Source organism: Rattus norvegicus, chromosome 19 (genome assembly GCF_021556685.1).
Source record: "Rattus norvegicus strain SHRSP/BbbUtx chromosome 19, alternate assembly SHRSP_T2T, whole genome shotgun sequence".
Lineage (NCBI taxonomy): Eukaryota > Metazoa > Chordata > Mammalia > Rodentia > Muridae > Rattus > Rattus norvegicus.
The window spans coordinates 57,267,082-57,275,348 of record NC_141552.1 but is presented as its reverse complement, the minus strand read 5'-3'; positions in this window follow the sequence as shown (position 1 = coordinate 57,275,348).

Genomic DNA, 8,267 nt, shown 5'->3' with positions numbered 1-8,267 from the left:
ATCAGCTCTCAACGGCATCCCAGGAGGACAATAGAGCCTTTAATAAATGAACCTTCAGATCCAAGAATCAGACGGTTCTAGAAGGATGTAGTATAATTTTCTGTTGCTGGGATAAAACACCATATCTAATTGCAACATACAGAAGAAAGAGTTTATTTGGGCTTACAGTTCCAAGGAGGAAATCCATAATGGTGGGGGAGGGGTGAAGAAGCTGAAGCAGAAAGTTGACGGATGACACCTTTACCTGAAAACATGAAACAGAGATAGCAAGTTCTAGTGGTGAGAGGCTATAAACTCACAAGTCCCGCCCTTCCTGTGACATACTTCCTCCATGAAGTCTCCAAGTACTAAATATTCTACATCCTTCTCAACAGCACTACCAACCAGGGACCAAGTGTTCAAATACAGGAGCCTGTTGGGGACATTTCTCAGTCAAACCACCACAGATGAGAAGATCTATCTCTTTTCTTCTGGCAGGCCATTGCACACAAAGAAAATGAAGTGTGAAAATGGCTGTGTTACAAGATAAGCACTGGTTAAAGACAGAAGTCGCTCGTTCTTGTCTGCCTTCTAAGAAGCACTTCACATAGAGTATTTAAGGGAGGTAGTAATGGTTGATGGTGGTGTTTGGCAGCCTGAGGTTGACTTGTACTGAGTGTAGTCTGCTGGGCAGATCTTGATTGAGTTTTGCTTAGTCCACCGACTTAATAACAAATAAAACTTGCCATCTGATTAAAAATAGCTATCTCTCATTAAGTTGTACTTTTAACATTTAGCTAGTATCACTGGTCAAACATAGGGCCAAGGCTTAGAGTACAGTTGTGGATCAAACTAGAGAACTGATTCTGCTATTGTGAAACTTGAAATCTGGAGGGAGACGGCTGTGTCAATCAAAGAAATGAATAAAGAGTATCATACCATCCCTAAGGCAAGACTTATGAAGGATAAGTCCATGGTACCAAGAGAAATTGAACTAAAGAAGCTGAGAAAGGGCATTGATCATTAAAGTAATGAATTACAAAGAGACAGGGAAATGTGAAATACTTCTGGGTTTGAGGGACCAGCTTGTCTGGGAGTCCTTTGGTGTCCATGAACTGAACCAAGGCCAATTCTGATGGGGTGGGATTTAGAGAGAGAGAATGCATGGTACACAGCACAGCACACAGCAGGAGAGTCATGGGGGGCGGTGGTGAGAGGAGAGAATTTGTAAACCCTACCAGTATTTCTAATTACAACCCCCCCCCAAAAAAAACAATGTGACCTTTGGGTCACACACACGCATGCATGAGCGCAAGTACACACGATGTGATCCTATGTAAATGTTAAAAAGTAACGATGTCTCAGTCTTCCTAATGCTGTGGCCCTTTAACTAAATTCCTCATGTCCTGGTGACTTCCAACCATACAATTATTTCATTGCTATGTCACACTTTTGCTCCTCTTACAAATCGTAATGTATCTGATATGCTAGATATTTGATATGCGACCTGCCCAAAGGGGTCACAACCCACAGGTTAAGAACTGCTACTATAGAGGAAAGACAGAATTAAGCAATAGCTACTGGACAGATGTCTGCAGGAATTCCTGAAAGTTTAACCTCTGTTGATTCAGCAAAGAAGGGACACATGAGGATAGGACTGTCAAAGAGTGAAGTGTGTAGGATTTGGTGACATATTGGATACTGAAGGATGGGGAAACTGAGGAAGTCTTGAGTACTCATAGTCTTGAGGGGATATGTGCTGTTACCATGGGTACAATGATGTCCAGAAATAAAGTCTCAGACCCATGGGAAAATGACAGATCCTTCCCTGGGCTCAAGGAAATCTCAACACTTTCCCTTCTAGTCTGAGTGTGAATATTGATGTAGTGTGTAGAAAATGTCCACCATAGTGTTCTCTACCAGATGTTTTTGGCTTAAAGACTGATCCCGTATCAAGACTGCTCCTACTGAGATTGGCTAAGCCCTTCTCCTCAATTCAGCTTTCTGCAGTCATCCTGCATCTCTCTCCAGTACATAATGAATGCTGAGGTTCAGGAATTCACACCTCCTCCACCAGAGAGGCCTGCTCACCCAATCCCAGCTTCTCTGTGTGTCTGGACACTGATGTTGTTATTGCTTCCAGACATCTGGCAAACAGGCCCTGGTGCCACTGGATTCTAATCCCCAAAAGATTTCTATAGAGTTAAATCTGATTAACTGAGTTTAGGCTCCATGGCAGTCTCTAGATTGTCCACAGTGGTCCATTGCCTGCTAATCCCAAGACGGGGGAGGGGGATGCAGTGATAAATAGGGAACTATTTAGGAAAGGGAGGGGAGTGTGCAGTTTGTTCTAATGAGTTACCACAAAATCAGTGGCTTCACTGATCTTCCACAAAAATCTGTAGTCTTCACTCTGGAGGCCAGAAATCAGGCATGGAGACATCTACAGCAATCCCCCAACACACACCACCACCACCACCACCACCACCACCACCACCACCACCACCACCACCACCACCCACCCACACACACACACACACACACACACACACACACACACACACACACACATTCTCTAAGGGATCCTACTGCCAGATCCTGGTGGCTGCTAGCATCCCCTTGCTTGTGGCATAGAACTGTGATTTCTGTCCTTGTCTTCATGTGGCTTTCTTTCCAGTGTCTTGAGCTTGCTTCTCCTTTCATTTATAAAGATGATGGTCACTGAACTTATGGACCCTTCCTCCTAAAAATTAGGTCAATTACATCTGCAAAGACTGTTCCCAAGTGAGATCACATTCACAGAGTCTTAGGTCCTTCCTCAACCCCTTATAGTTAGCCTTTGTTCCTCTTTTTGCTTCATGTTTGACTGTATTCACATGTGTATTTTTATAATATATATTTTAACATATATTAATATATAAATTATAATTATATATTATATAATATATACTTTAATACACATTAATATAAAATATATAACAACAAATATATAATATATAATAACATATAGCATATAACATAACATATTTATGATATATATTTATAACATAATACAATATTATTATATAATATATCAAATAATACAGCAATGTAATAAATATAATTATATATAATATAATATATGAAATAAATATAAATATATATTAACTATATATGTTCAATTTTATAATATTTAATATAATATAATATTTAAGTATATATTGACATATATACTCTGTCACATAGGATTCAGATTCTTCCTGTGGCATTTATTTAACTTGTGATGGCTACATGCATGCTTACAGCAGGTTAAGAATGCTCACAAAATGTCGCCACTGTCTTCAGTTGATCGCTCAGCCTGATGTAGGGCTGTACAAACTGATAGTGGAGCAAAAGAAAAAAAATGTCGGTCACTCCCCGGGAGGCCTTCCAGGGGCCATGAAATATAGCAAGTATAAAAGAGAAACTTAAGGCAGGTAGGAAGAAATGAAATGGATCCAGAGTCAGAAAGTGCATGGGAGTTAAGCCAAGATGAAAAATAATCAGAAGCTTAAAGTCTCATAGTGACAATAAATGAAAAGAAAAACGGCACGGCCCTGCCGATGACGCCATGATGAAGTGTGGAATAAGTCCTCGAAGATGTGAGAAGAGAGAAGTGGAGTCAAGGGACATCTGACCAACTCCACTGCCATAAAATAGAAATTTATGGACTTGAGGATGAGACTTTAAGAAGATCTTTAAACTGCTTCAGAAAATATTTCTTCTCCTTCCAGATTTACAATGTTAGAATCTCTAACGGGGCAGCACTGCTTGGAGCAGAGACACATTTACGCCGATTCTTGACCACCTGACCTTTCACCTCCGGCTGGCGGGGCTCACGCCAGAGCCTTTCTCAAGCACGCATCATCTCTGGTATAGTTCAAAGTGTTGGGAAAACAGGATAGATTTGCAGCACTTATTTAAGAAGGTCCGAAGAAGTCATCAAATGAGGGCGTTGCCCTGAGGTTTGCTGTGGCCGTTTACTCGATGTCAGGGGAAGTCAGTCTGAAGGGTCTCCCAGGACAGAAACCGTTCCTTTTGGGGTTGTTGGGAGAGAAGAAGAGCCAAGCTACAATACAAGTGAAGCATGTCAGACTGACACACAGGTCCAGGGCTGTCCACGAAGTAAATTAAACTGAAGGCAGTTAAAGAGGTTGTGGATGGCATGACCTGCTGTGGCTGGGTCAGCTGAGGTAACTGGGGATGGCTGGTGGGTACCCAACCGTCCCATAAATTCACTGAAAACTCAATCCACTGGGATTGAGGGGGAAGCAGCAGCAACTTGGGTGGTTAATCACTGTGTTTAAGGGGTGGGGGACACTTCCTCATTTCAGTTTATTGTTAAGGTTTATTTTTTTATTTTTTAATTCTCCTCTCTCTGTGTCTCTTCCTCCTTCCCTCTTCCTTTCCCCCGTCCCTCTCCCCCTCCTCTTTTCCTCCCCTCCCCTCTGTGTTTTCATGGGAGTGCCAGAAGAGGGTATCTGATGTCCCAGAGCTGGACTTACCAGCAATGTGAGGTGTCCAGCGCAGGCATTAGGGAGCAAACTCAGCTTACCCTGCTGAAGCTGTACTTGTTGCTAACCACTGAGCCATCCCTCTACCTCTGACCCCATCCAGATCCTTTAACCGAAGCTCTGGTGACATGAATGAATTGTGAAATTAGCAAGTGTGCCAGCACTGTCTTTATTAATTGGTATGTTTCATTTTAATTAAAACCACCCCAGCTAATTACTCATTTCACTGGGTGTTAATGCCAGCCAAATATACTGGAGGACATGGGTTTAGGCGAAAAATAAGCTCCTCTGCACTCTTTCTGCTTCGTTGACTTTTCAACGTGTTTTCCTTCACACGTGTGGCGATTCTGGAGAAGTGTAAATTTAACCTTCTAGTCCTTCATCATCATGGAGTAAGTGAGCAGAGCAGAACAGAACATGAGCTTTGAAATGTGCACATTTGGTTCATGATGTTGACTTCACTCTTTATGAACTCTGACCATAACCTTCCAGTTTTGTCATCTAGAAATAGAGGCCTGTGGTGGTTTGAATAAAAATGCCCCCCACAGGTCCATAAGGAGGTTTGGATTTCCTTGTTGGAGGGGCCGACTTTGGGGGTCTCAGAAGCTCAAGTAGGTCCTGGTGGCTCACAGTCTTTTCCTGCTGCCTGCTGATCCAGATGTAGGACTCTCAGCTCCGCCTCCAGCACCATGCCTGTCTGCATGCCACCATGCTTCCTGCCATGATGATAATGGACTAAACCTCTGAACTGTAAGCCAGCCCCAATTAAAATTTTTCCTTTATAAGAGCTGCCATGGTCAGGGTATGTCTTTATAGCAATAGAAACCCTAAGACAACACCATATCTGTACTTGCTATAAAAAAATAATGTGAGGGTTCAATGAAGTCACAAAAATACAGGCTGGACATATAACAAGTATGGTGGTTTCGGTCTAAAACTGTCTTCCACAGGCTCATTTGGGAATGCTGGCTTCCCAGCTGGCTTGCTACTTTAGGGAGGTATAGAGTCTTTAGATGATGGGACCTCCCTGGAGGAAATATTTCACTGGGTGAGGAACGGGAAAAGGGGACAGTGAAGTTTATACTCAACTCTTTATTCTCCTGCTCCCTCTGAGTCCTTATGGGCCACCACATAGACAGCATACGTATAAATGTCCACTGCCATGGACCAGGATTCTCTACCAGCCTTCTCCACTGAGATAACTAGCTGGGACCCTCTGAAACCAGGAGCCCAAAGACATCGTTCTTCTCTCAAACAGTGAGGTATCTGGTCACAGGTACACAAAAGTAACTTTAAGAATCCGTGTTTAATGAATCTCAGTCTCCATTAGTAGCCACCCTGCCACTGGCTTGAATGTCATCTCACTATGTCTCGCTTAGTCACCACAGTCTCCTGAAGGCCTTTGCTGTGTTCCCAATCCAGTCTATCATGTGACAGCACTTACCCAAACCTTCTATTTCTTGTAAGTGATAAACCCTTGAGGTTAAGGCTGAAATGAAAAACAGTATTTTTTTCTTTCAGCGTGTGTAAACTGCATTTTCAATGGCTATCAAGTTAGGAGGATATAAATACGTATTAAGCCGTTAGGATGGGGCTGCAGAACAAATAAAATCGTTAGGTGTTTTGATTTTTACCTAGAGGAGCCTTGGGAAAATTACTGAGGTATGACAGGCTCTGAACTGAGAAAGTTCTAGAACCCCTAGGGTAGGAAAATGGTGAAGCTTTAAACTAGAAGAACATCAGTGATTATTGCCATTGTTGTTTACAGGTTATAATTATGGAAATATTATAATTAGCTATTATGATTCTAATTACTTTGGAGACCGAGGCAGAAGGATGGCAAGCTCAAGACCTATTTGGGCAACAGGATGACTTCAGAGCTAAGTTGGGTTAAAGGGTGGCAGGAGACGTAGTTTAGAGTTTAGTACTTGACTAGCAAGTATGAGAGCTTAGCCTCAACCCTATAACCACAAAACAACAACCATATTAAATGACTAATAGGAAAATAAGCTGTTACTCACGCCAGAGTCTTGTGTGTATTGGTTTATTTCATACCTTGACATCTGTGCTGGCTAGTTGGTTTGGTTTTTGTTTGCCTTGCCTTTTTTTGTTTTTGTTTTGTTTTGTTTTGTTTTGTTTTTGCCAACTTGACACAAGCTAGAATCATATGGGAAAAAAGACCCTAAGTTGAAGAATTAACTCCATTAGTAGGCCGTTCTGTAGAGCGCTGTTCTTGACTTATGATTGATACGTTCAGCTCAGTATGGATGGTTCCAGCCAAGCAGGGAGCCCTGGGTTATATAAGAAAGCAGGCTGAACAAGCCATGGAGAACAATCCAGTAAGCACCATCCCTCATGGCCTCTGCTTCAGTTCCTGCCTCCAGTTTCCTCTATTGGGTTCCTACTCTAACTTCCCTTCGAAATATACTGTTACTTGAATGCAGAAGATGAAATAAACCATCTCCTCCCCAAGTTGCTTCTGGTCAGTGGTTGGTTTGTTTTTTGTTTTTTGTTTTTGTTTTTTTTCACAGCAACAGAGAAGCAAACCAGGACAACATCCCTAAACAGAATGTTCTTCCGTCAGAGAATGGAAAACATGCTTGGGTCATGGGCTGGTGGTGAGAGAGTTGATGCTCACACTTGTGCCTTCTGTCCTTTACCAGAGCTGTGGTCTACAGAGTTGTGGAGTTGAGGTTGTCCGCTTGACCGGACCATGTACAAAATCAGAGAGTGGAGACAGATGTTTTGAGTTATGTGAGCACCCCACACTGACTCCTGCATGCCACAGGGTCCTAGAATCTTGGCATGTGACCCCGATGGGCAGTGACTTCTTTTAGAAATGTGGACTAGGGCACTGGTCTTTCTGAGCCATTTCAAAAAAAAAAAAAAAAAAAAGGGCATGAAGCTACAGGTTTCATAATGCGATTTTTGTTTAAGCATATCATAACTTTCTTTGACCAATTCACTTGCATTACCTGGTTCTTGTCCTGTCCTGCCTCTTCCAAAATATCCCCGTCTTAGTTAGGGTCGCCGTTGCTATGACAAGACACCATGACCAAAGCAACTCGGGGAGGAAAGGGCTTTTTGGGTTTACACTTCCATATCTCTGTTTATCCACAAAGCAATCAGCACAGGCAATCAAACAGGGCAGGAACGTGAGGTAGGAGCTGATGCAGAGGCCGTGGAGGGGAGCTGCTTAGTCACGTGTTGCCCATGGCTTGCTCAATCTCAGTTCTTATAGAACCTAAGCCCCACCCTCTCAGGATTGTTCCCACCTACAAGGGGCTGGGCCCTCACCCATCAATCACAATGAAGAAAATGCCCTACAGGCTTGCTTATAACCTGATCCTCTGCAGGATTTTTCTCAGTTGAGACTCTAAGCTGTGTCAAGTTGACATAAAACTAGCCAGGATATATACCCACTTCTATATATATACCCACTTCTATTCTCCTGGGCCTCCCTCTTTCTTACACACACACACACACACACGTGCACGCACACAAGCGTGACCATCTTTTTCTGAGTCCTAGTTCTCTTTGCATCGTGCTCTCCTGTTTCATCCATTTTCTTACCAACGACACGATCTCATTCCTCCGTATGACTAAAATAAACACCCCTGTATGTGTACAACCACATTTTCTTGACACGTTCTTCTGTTGATGGCTTTATAGCTTGGCAAACAGATTGCTCTTCTCTGTCTACATCAGTTCTAACAGATGGCTCTCATGACAATCATGGCAGGATGCAAAAAGAAG